The sequence below is a fragment of the Protopterus annectens genome, chromosome 11.part0, assembly GCF_019279795.1.
Source record: "Protopterus annectens isolate FY-2018-M chromosome 11.part0, PAN1.0, whole genome shotgun sequence".
NCBI lineage: Eukaryota > Metazoa > Chordata > Ceratodontiformes > Protopteridae > Protopterus > Protopterus annectens.
In genome coordinates, this window is record NC_056745.1 from 168,041,888 (window position 1) to 168,060,166 (window position 18,279).

Sequence of the window (18,279 nt, forward strand, 5' to 3'; positions counted from 1 at the left end):
TCCACCTCCCTTTTGATTAGGCAGCTTCAGTTTCAGTTAGACAACTGCCACCCCTTTCCCTTCTTCTGTTGTAATTGTTATGGTTATTTCTTGTTGTTGTTGTTAAAAAAAGTTTTAAATATATATAGGTATATAGTATAGTGATAGCTTTGGTTTGTCTAACAGACTGTTGAGTAGTTTATACACTTTTCTTATACTTGTTATGGTTGTCTGTTAGTATACTGATTATGTCTAAGGAACATAAGGAAACCAAACCTTCTGGGTTCAAAAAGTGTGTGAAGTGTAATCAGAAAACGGCCATCAAAGATGGACACACTATTTGTGTATGCTGTCTTTAAGCTTTGCATCTGCAAGAATCCTGTTCTATTTGCCGTTCTTTATTTCTAGAGTGCTGCTTGAAAGGAAGAACAAGCTTATAGTAAGAGGTTTACTGAAGTCCCCCTTCACTGATCATTAGAAGAAGGTCAGCGCACCTCAAAATTGACCAAGTCTTCTTCATCAAAATCTGACAAATCTGGAAAAAGGTCATCTCCTTCTTCTGGCCAATCAGAGCCAGCAAAAAAGCTGACCAAAGTTGTAACTCTAGACCTAAAGAGTGCTGGGCCTGGAAAATCTCCCTCATCGACTCCTTCAGTATCGATGCCAATATAGTTTGAATTATGGAGCCGGTCCATGAAATTGGTACCGGTTTCCCCTACTTTAAGATCACCTCTATTACAACCAGCTAGATCTCCTGCCCCCTCCTCTCAGTCCTACAGGAGTCTTTCTGATGATGACATGGATTGGGTGGTGCACAGACTTTTAAGGACACTGGCCAAACTTCTACCGGCTCCAACCCTGAGGGATTTGGAATCAAACAGGACCTCCCCTTCGACATTGATTCCTTCTCCGAGCTGACCTGGGACCTCAGAGCTGGAATGTCTGGAACCTATCATTTATTTATTTTATTTTATTTTACATTTGTTGACCGGGCTAGTCTAGCTGGATATATGTCCATTTTCAGTAGAGGCCCGGGGAGAAAAGCTCCACGCATAACATAATCAAGACAGATAGACAAGTTGTTAATAAAGACATACAATAAAAATAGAAATATAAATCAACTTGTTAATAAAATCAACATACATTTAAGGAACTCAAACAGTTTAAACTCATACACAATGTTCTGTTGGTTTCAAAGCAATTTTACCTAAGACATAAAGGTTATGCAGTAAGGCATCAGCCATATAGATAACAGTTAAAGATCAGAAGGGTAGAGAAGTAGAAGGAGTATGAAAGATAAAATTATAGGGACAAGGCAGGAGTCAGGAAGTGAAGAGAGGAAAAGAAAGAAGACAGTCAAGAGGAGATGGGAGAGATGGGAGAAGTAGGTCAGAGCATAGAAGGACATCAAGGGAAAAGAAACAGGGTAGAAGTTAGTTTTTAAGCAAAATGAAGGGTTAAAGGTAAAGAGAGCGTGGGGAGAGGGAAGTTAGCCTGGAGTACTACAAGAACAAAGCCAGTGGTTTTGGAAATACAGTTTGATTTGTTGTTTGAAGAGAGGTAAGGATGAGATTAGAGTTAACTCTTTGGGCAGCAAATTCCATACTCTGCCTACAGTATTGGTGAAAAGAGAGTCACCAGCTATATTGTGGGCCTTTATGGGTTTGGTCATAAGTTTACAAGAGGAACGAAGAGAGGTGAGATTGTTATAAGGGAGTAAAAGTTGTGATAGTATAGGGGTGTTACTAGGTTGGTACAATAATTTGTGGGCAATCGTAAGTTGTGAGTTAATAAGATAGTTTTGTAGTTCCAGCCAGCCTAACTGTTTCAAATTGTGGCAGTGATGGGTTCTAAAAGGGTTACCAGTGGCGAAGCGGGCAATGTTATTGTAGCAAGTTGCTAGCTTGTTTAGGTTAGTTTTTTTGAGGTTGGTGAAGATAGAAGAGGCATAAAAGAGAGTAGATATAAGGTGGGAGCGAGCAATAGTAGCTCTAGTAGATGGGGTGAGAAATGGTTTAATACGGTATAATGATCCTATTTTTCTGTTAACAGATTTGATGGTGTTGTTGATGTGTTGGTCAAAAGAGAGATTGTTATCAATATTAATTCCTAGTAGTTTAGTTGTGGAGTCAGGAGAGATGACAGTGTTGTTGTTTGAGGAGAAAGAGAAGTTTAGTGGAGAGGTACGAGTGGTGGGGGTGAAGAGGAGAAGTTTGTTTTTTTTAGCATTGAGAAGTAGGTACCGTCTAGTAAACCATGTTTCTACTGTGTTGAACATAGTTTGAGTTAGAGAGATTAGATCTGAAGAGGAGGATGCTGAACAAATGATAGTGGAGTCGCTCATGTATTGAATGCAGGTAGCTTGAGGAATTACAGAGTGGAGATCATTAATATAGAGGAAGAAGAGGAGAGGACCAAGAATGGAGCCCTGAGGGACTCCAATCGCAATGGGTAGTAAAGAAGAGATGTGGCTTTCCCAAAGAACGGCTTGTTGTCTGTTACTGAGGTATGATGTAAACCATTTGATGGCAAGGCTATCAAATGAAAGGGATTCGAGAATGCTAATTAGAGAAGAGTGGTTGACCATGTCAAAAGCTTTGGAAAGTTCGATGAATAGGGCAGAAGAGAATAGATTGTTGTTGCAACTGCTGTTAATGGTATCTGCAAAGGAAAGGAGGGCAGTGGTGGTGCTATGGTGAGGTCTAAAGCCATGTTGACAGTTTGCTAAAATATTGTGAAGAGAGAGGTACTGTACCAGTTGCTGATGAATACATTTTTCCATAATTTTTGCTAATGGAGAGAGAAGAGCAATAGGTCTGAAGTTGGAGTAGTCAATAGAGTTACCGCCTTTGTGTAGTGGGATTATATGAGAGATTTTCCAGATATGAGGGATGGTTCCCTCTTGGATGGTCCTATTTATGAGTATAGTAATTGGGTAAGCAATTTCTTTGGCTGCCTTTTGCAGAAAAAGGGAAGGGAGCTTGTCAGCAGAGGGAGTACAAGGTTTCAGTTTGAGAATAAGTTTGAAGATGAAAGAGGTAGAGATGGGTTGTAGACAGAAGTTGAAGGTAGAGTTTACTTGATTGTTAGGAGGATAAAAGTTATCAGTGTTTAATTGTCTAGCGAGAGATTGAATAGTTTCAGAAAAGAATGAGTTAAAAGCATTTGCAGTTTGAAGAGGGGTGTCTGAGTCAGCATTTATTGGGCAGGGAGTTTTAGCTGTTCCTTTTGAAAGGAGTCTATTGATAGAAGACCAAAATTGTTTGGGTTTATTTAAGTTGGTTTCTTGTAGGTTGCAGTAGAACTTTCTTTTATCGGTGAGAATGGCTTTCTTGGTAAGATTTCTAAGTTGGCGAAAGTGAAGAAAATCAAAGCTGATTCTATGGGACCTCTATTTATTCCAAATCTTATTTTTAGAGAGAATTAGTTCATAGTGGAACCGTCAGTGCCAATACCTATTCCGGGACATCCTCCATTCCATCTAAACTCAAGGGGTCTAGGACCCTATGTTCTCTGGTCAGGTTCAGGGAGGAGAGTCAGATCAGACATTTGTCAGATCCGAACTTGCCTCTCGGGGCTTCAGTGCAGGTGAGTTTGGCTCCTACATCATCCTCAAAGCCAACCACCTTGGTTCTGGGATGCCTTTTGGCTCTTTGAAGCCAGAGGTGTCATCGGATCAGGGGAGGAGGGCTTTTGAGGTGATGAGGTGAGTGCTGTCTCCACAGACAGCTTCACTCTTGGGTCCTGACATTTTTCACCTAAAGGTACCAAAGTCAATCTTGGCACCAGACCATCCACAGACATGTGCAGACCCTAGGCCTCAGGATGCCCCATTGGGTGAAGCCCTCTCTTCCAAAACCTCTCCATTATACAATTCTGATGAGGTCATTCATAAGACACTTTACAAGAGGAAGCATTTAGACTCCCCAGAGGAGTCAGTCACTTCGGATACAGACCTTGATGAGTCAGAAGGGTCTCCACTGTCACCCTCTGAGGATGTCTTCTTTGTTGACATTCTAGAAATCCTTAAACAGAGAGGTGGCTGGAAGCCCATCAACCCTTCTGAGCAGGAGTCTGTATACCTGAAGGCTTTTGGGTCTCCCCTTTCTGCCACTTGGGAGTCTCCACCTGTTGATGAGCTCATGGAATTAGTCAGTGGAAAGGCATGGGAGTCACCAGTCTCAGTGGAACCTGTTCCTCGGAGGCCAAACAAAATTTATTACTGCACCTATAGAATGGGAATTCCTTACTAAGGGTGTTCCAGTGGATGCTATGGTGGTGGCGGCAGCCACCAAAAAGGAACTTTCAGAGACATATTCATCTGTCCATCTGCCGAATAAGGAGTCTCCTATGATGGACAGATATGAAAAACACATGTTCTCTTCAGTGACTTTTGCACTCAAATCACTGAATTATCTAACACACTTTACTAGACTACAAAGAGACCTCCTAAAGGAGCTAGGAGATACTCTACAAGGTTCAGTAGCTGCAGGGGTATCAGACAAGGTTTTTTCTTAACTTTCCACCTTAAACTCTGTGGTTAACTCCTCCATAAGGCTTATTTCTTACACAGCAGATGGAGCGAGCAGGGCAGCAGATTCAAGAATTTCACTGAGGAGACATTCTTGGATGTGCTTATGTGACTTTGCAGACCCCTTTAAGTCTACCTTTGTTAATGCCCCCTTTGATGGCTCATCCCTCTTCAGGTCAAAAGTCAAGGACACACTCACCAGTTATGAGCAAGAAGGAAAGACTCTCTCTGCCATAGGAGTATGTTTTTTCTTACCTTCTAGACCTTACCCAAAAGGTCAAAAGGGAGGAAAGATGTGGTTCCAAAGTTCCCAGAGAGTTTTTCAGGACATACATGGTGATTCTTCCCTCAGTGGCAGAGAGGGAAGTAGTAATGATAGATGCTGTCCACATGGCAGAGGGGGTCTGCAAAATCAGGGTGACAGGGAGTCATTCCATGGTAGGCCCTTTCAGCACTAGTGAAGGGAGGCCCATCTGTCCATCTCTGTAGGCAGTTGGGGGTCACTTATCTTTGTACCAAGACACCTGGCTGGAAATAGCAAAAGACAAGTGGGTACAAAGTATCATATCCAGAGGTTACTCTATACCCTTCTCCATTCCCGTCCCAAACATAAAGAACACCCCAGATGTTCCACCCAGTCAGAAGGAACAGACAACTCTAGAAATTTAAAAGTTGTTGGACAAAAGAGTCATCCAAAAAGTTCCCGCAGACCAAATAGGATCTGGAACTTGCTCAAGGTTCTTTTTAGTCCCAAAGAGAACAGGGGACTGGAGGTCCATTTTGGGCCTCAGCAGATTAAATGAATCAGTAAGAAAGACAAATTTCTGGATGGTAAAACTGCAGTTGATTTTTCCCTTTCTGGGAAAAGACAATTGGATGTGCTCTATAGACCTTCAAGATGCGTACTACTACTTAAATATGGGCAGGCCATCCAGGAGTCATTTGTGCTTTTGGCTGAGAGACAGTCATTACCAATTCCGGGCTCTTCCCTTTGGTCTCACTACAGCCCCCAGTATCTTCACCAAGTGTATGGTAGTGGTCATAGCAAACTTGAGACATCTAGGATTTTGAGTGTCTCCATATCTAGACGACTAGCTCCTAACTGTCACCACCAAGCATCTACTACTAGAAACAAGAGACACCACATTATTTCTCTACTGTCACCTAGGAATCATGATAAATTATGAAAAGTCTGCCTTGTTGCCATCTCAACACATCATTTTTATAAGGGCAGACCTAGACACAACAAAAATGATGGCAAAACTTCCTACAGAAAAAGTTTTAGTTTTGCGGCATCAAGTCTTAAACCTTCTTTCCAAATGAAGAGTAAAGGCAAGAACAGTTCTGAAACTCTTGGGAACCATGTCAGCAGCGATAAACTTAGCCCCATTAGCATGCATGCACATGAGAATACTGCAGTGGCTGCTGATCACTCAGTGGTCATTGCAGGAACTATCCATGTCTCACCAAGTTCTGATAACAGAGTCCTGCAAGAAAGATCTTTCCTGGTGGCTTCACTCCACTCATGTGACAACAGGTTGACCCATTATCCTTCCACAACCTTTAGCCACAGTAACCATGGATGGCTCCCAGATAGACTGGGGGGTCATTATCTAAGAAGGACAGTCCAAGGTACTTGGCAGGATTATGAGGCCCATTTACACATCAATGTCCTAGAGATGAGAGCAGCGCTTTTGGCATTGCAGGCATTTCAGGACTGTCTTCCACTGGGAACTATTGCAATACAGACAGACCACATGTCAGTTGTTTGGTATATAAACAAACAAGGAAGAACCAGGTCCTACCCCCTTTGTTAAGAGGCCCTGAGAGTATGGCAATGGACAACCTCCTCCCAACCCTTTCTGATAGCAATGCACATCCCAGGGAAATCCAACATGATAGCAGACAAACTCAGCAGAGCAATTCTGATGCTGCATGAGTGGTCCCTAAAACAAGAAGTAGTGGAGAGATTTTCCACAAATGGCGACAGCCCTGCTGTGATCTTTTTGCTACATTCATGAATGCCAAATGCAGTAGCTATTTTGCCCTAACCCCCCCCCCCTGGGAGAGTCACCAAAGGATGCACTTGTACATGATTGGCCCTTGGGTCTTCTTTATGCCTTCCCTCCTTTTCCCTTGATACCCAAAGTTTGTCAGAAAGCCAGCTCATTGGGATGCAGTCTGGTTCTTGTCACCCCATAATGACCTTGTCAAATTTGGTTCCCCTTCCTTTGGCCTCATCTCCAGGAGGAGCTGTGTGTTCTGGACCCAGTTCCAGATTTTCTGACTCATACGTCGGGAATGCTCCACCCCTCTCTTCAAACCTTCAAATTGACAGGTTGGCTGCTCCAATTGCAAATATAGTCAGGCTCCCTAACCTTGCTCCTTCTGTGAAACATATCTTGATCTCATCTCATAAGGCTTCAACGAGAAAACTATACATGAGCAAATGGAAAAGATTTTCTTCCTGGGCATTAAGTAATCACATTGATCCCTTTTCTGCCCCTATAGGTTCTAGTCCTGCATTTCTAACAAAGCTATTTAATGAAGGTGCAGCTGCAGCTACCATTTGGGTCCAGTTAGCAGCAATATCCAATTTTCATATAAATTATTTAGCCCCAAGTCTGATAAACAATATGGCAGCACAATTGGAAATGTATGTACTTTGCATGGTGAGACTCTACTTTCAGTGCTGCTGGTCACAGTAAAATCATAGAGCTATAGGAGAGAGATTATGAAAACATGAACAGGGTAGCTGCTGCATCAATAAATGTGTATATATGAGAGGCTGTTTTCATTATCAGTAGTCACAGAGGTACACATTGTCATCTTCACAGATACTGAGACATCCATCCTTGCCTAACATACCATGCCCCCTACTGTTACAAACATAGTAGACTGCTACCTTGTGTATAGATGCATGATGCAAAAGCTGGATGAGATCTGTTTGCCTTCATATGCAGGCTCATGGAGAGCCTGGAATATTCATTTCTGTCGACACTAAGGTATATGGGGCAATGAGAATTATAGCTACATGTACTTTTCAGTGACCTATGGAGGACACTGTGGATATATCTCCAACATCTGACTCAAGGTAACCACCAGTTTCTCAATGTCATGCTACAACATGTGCAGGATCATATGTGGTTCCTACGCACCATTGAGGAAAGTGCCAACACCATGCAGGCATTTCAAAATATAGCTTATTTCTCTGAGGTACAGGGATCCATTGACTTCACCCACATTGTCATCAAGGCCCCTCATGGAAAGCAGGGTCAACAGTATATCAACCACAAGGGTTCCACTGCACCAGCTGCCAGGTGATTAGTAATACAGAAGGTTTAATATGCAATATGTCAACAAGCCACCCATGTAGTGCCCATGACCCCACATATAGCACACATGCAACTTATACCAGTGTTTCTTGTGGAGTGATATTCCACAGGGTCATCTTATTGGTGATGCCAAATATGACCTATACTCATGGCTAATATCACCAATTAGAAACTCACAGACTATGTCCTAGAATACATACAATACTGCTCTGTCAAGTACATGCATTATTGTAGAGTATATGTTTGGACTGCTAAATGTCCATTTTCTCTATCTAGATGTCTCTAGTGGTGCACTTATGAGCATACTTATATACTTATGTCATTATTATTATTATTATTACTATTATTATTATTATTATTATTATTATTATTATTATTATACTTATGAGCATGAGCCTGCAACATAAATTCTTTGCTGTTTGTGCCATATTACAGAAACTTGTTATCTTAAAGCCCATACTCTTTCCATACTCCCTTTTTCCATTTGGCTCATTATAAAGATAAAGTTCCTTTCTTTTAATTTTCTGATCTTATCTAACCCCTTTCTTTCTTATAATTTCTACTAAAGTAAAACTTTCACATATTTCCTACTAAAATTCAACCTTCCATACTGACCTTTGTCCACATACTTCAACTGATTTGTTTTCTGATAAACTACTTCTTACCACTCTATGGTTCAACCCACTATGTTTGCCCTTGCTATGCTCAGGTTCACTCCGCTCCCCTATCCTACCCCCATTCCCACCCCCCCACTTTCCTTAATTTATATTTATCCAACCCACACCATCTCAACCATCAACCAATTACCTGCCTGCCACTACACCCACATCCACCCCATATTTCCACCAATCCTCACCCTTCTATCTCTACCAATTCAGTACAACCCTCTCCACTGTCCTCCCAATAAAATCTACTGCTAGCCAATCTGTACATCTCCCTTCCTAAAAAATAGTCCCATCCTTCTCTCATCCCCATGACTTCTTCTCTCACTCCCATATACAAATATTTCAACTGCTAGCACACTACCTCACTTTCACCATGACCTATATAACTCCAGTAGGTACTACATTAACCTTATTATCTCTCTTCTTACTAAAATATCATTCCATTTCCTACCACACAAACCACATAATTAATTATCATTCCCTTAAACTTCCTATAAATTTTAACCACCACCACTCCTACACAAACTTTCACATCTCAGCACACCTTTTCAATAACATCATCTCCAATTCTATGCTTATAAATACATCCATACCCACACCCCCTGCACTTACAAATATCATATGCACTTAACAAAACTCAAATCCATCCTATTCCACTCCCTCACTCACATCAAACTCCAGGCAGACATTCATCCTAACCCAGGCCCCACACAGGTTTTCCCTCTCTGCCTGCAATCTCCCCCTTCTCCACCTACCAACTTTCCAAATCAAAGCTTCATCAGTCCTCCACAAAACCACCCACTTCTGAAATATAGAAACTCTGACCTTTTGATAACTAACTTCAACCTCAGAAGCATCACTAACAAAACAAATGACTTCCATGGTGCCCTTACCCTCTACTGTCCAGACATAGTTGTTATAACTGAGACTTGGCTAAAGCTCCATATCAAAGATGAAGAGATTCTAACCAAAGGTTATAGCATTAGTAGACAAGACAGACTGAACAAATGAGGTGGAGAAATTGCTATTATGTTTAAAGACTCCTTCCAACTTGTCCAACTGACCTGCTCTCCCCCAGAAATCCCCAGCTATGAAATAATAACTGCTCACCTAGAAATCAGCTCTCACAAAGCTATAATAATCATCATTACTTATTTCCCTGGGTACAACCTCCCCATCATAAGACACCTTCTCTCCTGAGCTTCTTCTTACTTTGATCAAGAAACAATAGTACTAGGAGAATTGGCCCTAGACTGAGTTTCCTGCTCCTCTAATAACCCCTCCAACTTATTAACTTTTACAGTTTCTCACAAACCATTAACTCTCCTACCAGTATTGACAAACACTCTAAAAAAGAACCCATTTTAGATTGGATACTTACAAACAGGCCCAACCTAAATTATCAGACTGGCTGTCTTCCAGACACACTTAGTGACCACTTCCCTACCTTTCTACTTAGGAAACAGCTTTACAAAACCAATAACATCATATTTAAAAAAACACAGAAAAAATAACTTATCCCACATTATATTTAATACACTGTTACAACAATGAGATTGGTCACTGCTAAAATTCCTCCAGTTAGACCTTGCTGTTCAATATTTTAACAGAACATTCCTCCAAATACTTTATAACCTTGATCCCACTATGAAAATCAATGTCAGGATCAAATGACTCCCTTGGTTATCTAGCAACACTAAACTAATACTCAGAACAAGGGATACAGCCTGGTCACAATACCAAAGATCCAAAAACAAAAATAACCTAACCTCATATCAACAGTTGAGAAACCCAGAGCCAAAAAACAAATCAAATATGACAAAAATACTTACTTCCAAACATGTCAACAAAGGCACTCAAATAACCCACAAAAATGTTGGCAAAGTATCAATTATCTCCTCAACCCAGGTAAATCCTCAACCCCTGCTCCATCCACCATAAATACCTCTGACTGCATAGCATCTCAGTTTAATACTCCATAACCTCCCTCATAAACCACAACACTAACTTACATCTTTCAGTACCCACCTCAACAGAACTTAACCTAACTTTGTTCTCATTCAAGCCTAGTCAAACCAACTACATAAAAAGGCTCCTAAAAAAACTAAAGCCCTGTACTCTTACTGCAGATAGGCTCTGTAATGAATTTCTAAAATTAGCCACCCCATTCATCTCATATCCTATATCTATCTTAATAAACCGCTCCATCTCTGCTGAGACTTGACTAAAGCTCCATATCAAAGATGAAGAGATTCTAACCAAAGGTTATAGCTTTCTTTGGAAAATATCTCATGTCATCATACTACACACAGGTGGCCCCTCTACAGACTTCACAAACTACTGTCCAATTGCTATTCCCTCCCCCCTTTCCAAAATCTTAGAAATATGTTTTCATCAGCAGTTACTTGACCATTTCTTTAACAACAATCTGTTATCCAACTCACAACACAGCTTCTGAACAAAGCATAGTACTAATACTGCATTCATTAGCTTCACCAACACTGTAAACCTCCTCAAAAATGGTGGTCAGCTTGTCTCATCTGTCTTCTTCGATATGTCCAAAGTTTTTGATACAGTATCACACCAAATATTGCAACTTATAACCTCAGTGTAATATCCCTGACCTGGTTTCATAGCAATCTTTCCAACAGAAGTAGTCCACTTGATGGAAAAATAAACTGTCCCCCCCTACCCATTTCTGTGGGAGTCCCCCAAGGCTCTATCCTTGGACCCTTACTCTTTATCATATTTACTAATAAACTCAGTTCTTCTACTCAACTAGCCACTATTGTTCAATACGCCAATGACATCTCTCTTATCCGCTCTGCCACTCACCCCAAGAACTACAAGTAAAAACACAAAATTCTCTCTAAGATGTAGAAAAATACATCACCAACCATCAGCTCATTCTCAACCCAAATAAAACTAAGCTTATTGTCTTCTGCAACAATACAACTAAAAATAACCAAATCCCTCTTACCATCTGCTCCTCCAATGGTACAAAAATTGAACCAATCAGTCAAACTAAACTTCTTGGCGTAACAATAGATGACTGTCTAAAATTCAACAAAGATATATCAATCACAATTAAAAAAATCACATCAAACTTGGCTCACTCTACAGAGCCAAATCTTTCCTAACTATTTCCACAGACAGAGCCCATCTGCTTTCCTCCCTTCTTTATTACTCACAAATCTTCACCAATCTGTGCAAGACTGACTTAAATAACCTTGAGAGCTGCTATAACAAAATAGCCAAGTTTGCTGTAAACCAGCCCCAAGAATCTCACCACTGTGCCACACTTTGCCAACTCAACCAGCGTGAACTATCCAGCCTACTAACTCTCAACCAATTCACCATTGCACATAACACCATCCACAAACGTGATCACTTCCCTGTTCTCTCTAACCTAGTTAAACCAAACACCAACCCCAGGTGCCTGAGATAATCAGACAAACTACTCCTAAAGGTAAAAAAGTCCAAAAATTACTATGGTGACTTTATTTTAATAAAATATCCAGATCCTGGAACCTACTGCCCCAACAAATCCTTAATAATCCCAACAATCACATATTCAAACTACTCCTAAAAGAGCACCTTACTAACCTCTGGCTATGCTCCTGCATCCACCCAGGCTAACCCCTCTAATCTGACTGACTTCCATGCTAACAATGCATAAGTCCTATTCTTATAGGGTCTATATTACCAATGTTGAACGCTCACATGAGCGAAAACGCATGAGAACAAACTTGTTTTTTTGGGGTTGCTGTACAGTGAGGATTGGAATGTTTGCCCTTTCCTCACTGTAATGCAACCTCAGAGTTGGAATATATATTTAGTGGGGGGGTGTACCCCCACAATAGCAAGTTAATTCTCTTGCATTTTCACTCATGTCAGCGTTCAACAGTGTTACCATTCGATATGGTAATATAGACCCTTCTTATACTTCTCCACTGTAGTGATAACTCTCAAGTGAAATCATACATTATTTTATGCTCCTGCCTATACTTCCTTACCCCTTACCAGAAAAAAAGAGAAAATGGTATTATTATCTTGTATACAATGACATCACTTACCTGTTTTATCAATGTACTCAGAAATTGTAATTACCCCTGTCATGTATGTAACTTGTTTATCTTTTTCCATTACTATGCTGTTGTTCACTACTTGCCTTGGAGCTTTTGTCCCCTGGTCTCCGCTGAAAACAGGCCCTAGGCCCAGTCAGACACTACCCAGTAAACATATGTAAATAAATATATAAACATATTACTACAGAAACAATTACACCATAGGAGAGATATTTTGGAGGAGGAAGTCCTTGAGTCAGCAGTGGTGGAGTTGCCTGATGCAAAGCCTATGAAGGACACAGCTACTATTAGACACTGAGATGGGTGCAGAACATCAAAGCACTGGGTAAGAGGCAACATCTGGTTCATAGCTATGAGCAAGAATTAGTATAACATAATGCAGTTAAAATGATGCATGCAAACCTACACCCAGGCTGTGCTCTATCTTACATGGACTGGCTAATGTGCATCAGAAACAGGCTACACAGGTAACAGAGTGCTGAGGGCAGGGTGTAACTGTCATAATATGCACAGGTGGGTGTAGGGTGAGTGGTAATGCTGTGTATGAGTGTATTTGAAGCATAGGCAGTTGAGTGTGTGGAGCTGGGGGGACTGGCCAAGGAGAGGGTGGTGTCTCCAATGTGTTGAGACTGGGTTGTGGTGGGCAGTGCTAGCGTGTGTGTCTGTGTTTGTGTGTGTATGTGTGTGTGTGTGTGTGTGTGTGTGTGTGTGTGTGTGTGTGTGTGTGTGTGTGTGTGTGTGTGTGTGTGTGTGTGTGTGTGTGTGTGCCTGTGTGTGTATGTGTGTATACACAGCTCCAGTAGATGATGCAGCACCATGCTAGGTCTGATGGAAAGGTCTAGGGCACCTGCATTTGATGTATACACAGATCATGCATATCACATTCATGGAGTACCCTCTACAGGGGAGGTTGCAGGCATTGTATATTCAAGACTCTGAGATGTGTTGAAAACCCCAAAGTGTGAGAAACAAGCTTTTTATCAAAAGGGAAGAAAAAACGTTTTATTTAAATTCTGTTTAAATATTTTAAGTTGCACTTATCGTGGCTTGTGTAATGATACTTTTTGTACTTTTCTGCTTTTTTCAATGTTTTAGCCAAAAAAAAGTTATCTGATTGTATTTTTTAATTTGTTCTGGGATGGTAGTATTGTAGCTTCATCTGTAGCTATGGGAAGATTTTGAATTACTGCAAGATTTTATCATTGTTTATACATTATACTGAACTATTTCCATAAGTAGAATTGCCCCTAAAAGCTAGCTGTTTGTATTTTGTTCCCTGGCTGGGGCCCTAATCTTGTTGATTCATTCACAGTTATAGCAGAATTTTGATTTCAGCCTCATTTAGTCATTTATTACAATATTTACCCATAAACAGCATTACTGGTATATTTCTGCATAGTCTTGCACCTTAGACTGTGGTGGTATTGCAGTAGTGGTAGTATTGTGACTTCTGCTCCATGATTTGTGCTTCAGTATTTATACAACTGATATATTCTAGTTTAGCTGCTAGAGTCTTGTATTCTGCTTATCCTTTATTTTATTTATTTATTTTACATTTGTTGACCGGGATAGTCCATCTGGGTGTGAGCCCATTTTCAGCGGAGGCCCAGGGAGAAAAGATCCATTAAAATAAGAACAACATTGACAGGTACAGTGTTGGTTTTACACAGCATTTAACAGAAATATCTGTCAACAAATGTAAATAAATAAATAAATAAATATCTAGAGACAATAAAGAAAGTACAATATGCAAAGGAGAAAGTTATTAACATATAGTAAAGTTATATATATATATATATATATATATATATATATATATATATATATTTTTTTTTCGTTTTTCTTTTTTTTTGAGGGCAGGGTTCCATCTTTACTTGATCATTTGAGTATACTTTAATACATGTACATATGTATACCCTTGCAAAAAAAAAAAAAAAAAAAATTATCAAATTATACTCTTATTGTAGGTAGCTGATAGGTGGTGTTAACAAGTGGGAGTGGGGTATACATGGAGACTATAAAATTTAGGAGATGAAATTTGATGTGGGCTTATGTGGTATTAGCCTGGCTTGGTGCAGGAGCAGAGCCAGTTGTTAGTGAGGTGGTCTTTGTGCAGAGTTTTGAATTGGTGTAGGTTGGTAGCATTTAGGATGTGTTGAGGGATTGAATTCCAAAATTTAGAAATGTGGTGGGAGTAGAAGGCATCCCTGGCTTTGTTGTTGCTTTTAGACACTTGGAGGAGTGTTTTGTGCGAGTTTCGGAGATGCCGAGTGTTGGTATATTGTTGGAGTAATTGTTGTAGGGCTGTGATTCTGTTTGGCTGGTATATTAGTTGGTAAGTATAGACACGTTGGGTATAGGTTAGTTGTTGTGGGAATTCTAGCCAATTTATTTGTTGTAGGGCAGATCAGTGGTGGGACCTATATGGGGAGCTAGTGGCAAACTTGGCTATTTTATTGTAGGCTGATTCAAGTTTGGTAAGGTCAGTTTTGTTAAGGTTTGTAAAGATGGGAGACGCATAGAGAACAGTAGATAAGAGATGAGTCCTGGCTATGCTTAGTCTAGAATGGCTAGTTAGAAAAGGATTAATTCGGTAAAGAGAGTCTAGTTTGATGTGTGTTTTTTAATGGTTTGAGAGAGGTGTAGGTTGAATTTTAATTTGCTATCAATTGTGACACCTAGTAATTTGATATGTTTTACCTGCTTAAAGTTGCATTCCAGTGCCTTTCTGTTTACTTTGCAACTGTTTTTCCCTTGTTTTTTGTGTCAGCCCCATTGAGACATTAAGCTAAAGTTGCTGAAACTCTAACCATTGGACTAGAGCTCCAATATTGGATTTATTTGATTGGATCCCTCTCTGAAAGTCTTCTTCTTGCAACTTAAATTTTTCCCCAACTCTTCTACTGTTTTTCTGTTGTATAAAAGGCTGTGTCTCTGATTTCAGTACCTTATGGTAATCTGACTTCCTGTGTGGGCAGTACCTTCTGTGTGGAGTCTGTATATCCTCCCCGCGGGTCGAGTGGCGTTCTGAAAGACATGCGTGAATGGACGTGCCTTAGTTGAAGGTTGGGCGTCGAGCTGGCAACTCGGCACCGTGAAAATCTACTGCCAATCATTAGCGGACTGGAGTTCTGCTGTGGCGACCCCTAACCAGGAAAAGCTGAAAGACAACAACAACATGGTAATCTGACTTCCAAAGTCCCTCCCTCCCTCCTCTCTTCCCTTGCTATTGTCTGCCATTTAAGCTATTTGAGTACTTTACTCACCCACTGTTTTCCATATATCTATAATACTAAGTGTCCACCCAGGAAGCCAGTATTGATCTTGAGTGCATTTTATCTGTAAAACTATTAATCCAAAATTAGGCACCAGAGACCAGCAGTTCCAACACACAAGTAATTTAATGTTCAAACAGAGCAAAATGAGCACACATTCACATGTAACATGTTCAAAATGTCAAAATACTTCACCTTTTCTGTATCTATACTGAACAATAAATCACTAACAATACTATTGTTAACACTCTCAATCTGATTATAAACATTTTCCATTTCTAGCTCATTATTTTTGATAATGGCTCTCATTATGCATGCCCCACATCTATCAAAAGTCATAATGAGGTCCTGGTGAAACTGAGAGCCTTCTTTAACATTATTAGGATGCTTGCATACTCTTAAACCTTTAGGAACAATTTTTAAGTGCAGGCAGTGTTTAAGATAAGCATTGTCAGTTTCCCAAGCTTTGTATTTATACAATAAATTATCAAGTTTAGAAAGCATAGTAGCATTAAGTATCACTGTTAGTAGCAACTTGCTTTTGTGCACTAAAATCAATTTTAAAGTTTAAAATGTCTCTAAATTGTCTTTTGATACCTTGTTGATTTAAACTGTTGGAACATGTTTCTCATTCATTCAGTCCATTATTTGGATGTGTGTTCACTTGTGAAGGACCCTACTCATTGTTAGAGGTTAATATAATACTGGGAAAACCATCCAGGCTCGATTGTGGTCATTGAAAAGTCTGTAAATTCAAGTTGACATTCCTTGTAGTAGCATTTCTGCCCTCCGTTCCTTCCTTCAAAGCTGAACGTTGTAATCCTTCCTGGTTACCAGGTAGAGAAACTCCTACTGCTAGAGAAGCCATTGATTGGCTAATGGGCATCAACCCCCCCCCCCCCCAGTTGTGTCAGTTGTCCAATGAGCTTACGTAGCTCACTCGATTCAGTCCATTTAGGTCCATTTTCATTAACAGAAGCATTGGAGCCTGCTGGTGAATCCATAACCACAAAAACGGAACTATTAAACTGCAAAAATGTGGTAAAAGTGCCCAAACCATAACTAGTAATCCAAAACTAGGCACCAGAGACCAGCAGTTCTAACACACAAGCAATTTAATATTCAAACACAGCAAAAGGAAATGACATCCACATGTAAAATGTCCAAAATGTCAAAATACTTCGTCTTTTCAGTATCTACATGTAAAATAATGAGCTAGAAATGGAAAATGTTTATAATCAGATTGAGAGTGTTAACAATAGTATTGTTAGTGATTTATTGTTCAGTATAGATACTGAAAAGACGGAGTATTTTGAAATTTTGAACATTACATGTGAATGTGTGTTCCTTTTGCTGTGTTTGAACATTAAATTACTTGTGTGGTGGAACTGCTGGTCTCCGGTGCTTAATTTTGGATTACTAGTTACGTTTTGGGCACTTTTACCACATTTTTACAGTTTATCTATAAAACTCTATTTAGAACTGAAACCTGGATCTTTCTGTGGCAAAAACAAAGCCATTGCATGGAGACATGCTTAGAGCAGCTAGTTTGCACATTAAGCAGGACTACTATAAAATCTCAACACAATCTAGCCTAGTCTAGTGCAAAACCCCAAAGACCACCCAAGGAGACCTCTGTGTAACCCAGTCCACAATCTACAGTAGCCCATTGAAATACAGGTCTGGACAGCATGGATATGCAATTTCCAAATATCTCCATGGCCAGCTTGATATGGGCATCATTAGACAATGTAGCAAATGTCTCATGTATACAGATAATCCTTTAATCCTTAAAGAATCAAACAAAGTATGCAAGAGGTGCATATACACAATTTCACTAGAAGCAGAAATCTCACATACAAACAAGGTTGTCAAGACCACACACACTACATCCACCATGTATAGTGTCCACTTCAGACATAGACAACTTATTCTAAGGCAATAAAAAACAATCTTCCCAAACCTCATAGACTTTCTAAGCATAGAAAACATCAATGCCTACCCTTAGTAATCTCTAAAGCACTCACCAAAAGCAATGCCAAACACCACACAAATTCCTACTAGGAGTGGAGCCCCAAGATCAATGCCCATAAGGAAAGCAAACACATAGCCCTATGGCTCTTGTCATAGTGAACTCCATTGTTTGACATACAGATGCACCACTCACCAGACTGAACAAGCAGATGATAATGGTTAGTTGCTTATCTGGAGATAGGATCTGCCAAGTTGCACATGCACTCAAGTTACTCTACAAAAGGGCCTTACAGAAACAGATGCTTGGTACCAGAGACATGGGCTCAAGATCGGTGCCAAGAAATGTATAGTTATCCACTCTGGGAAAAAACATGTACCTGTGAATTACCATATAGGTGGCAGTACACTAAACACCAAAAGTGTGATGACAGA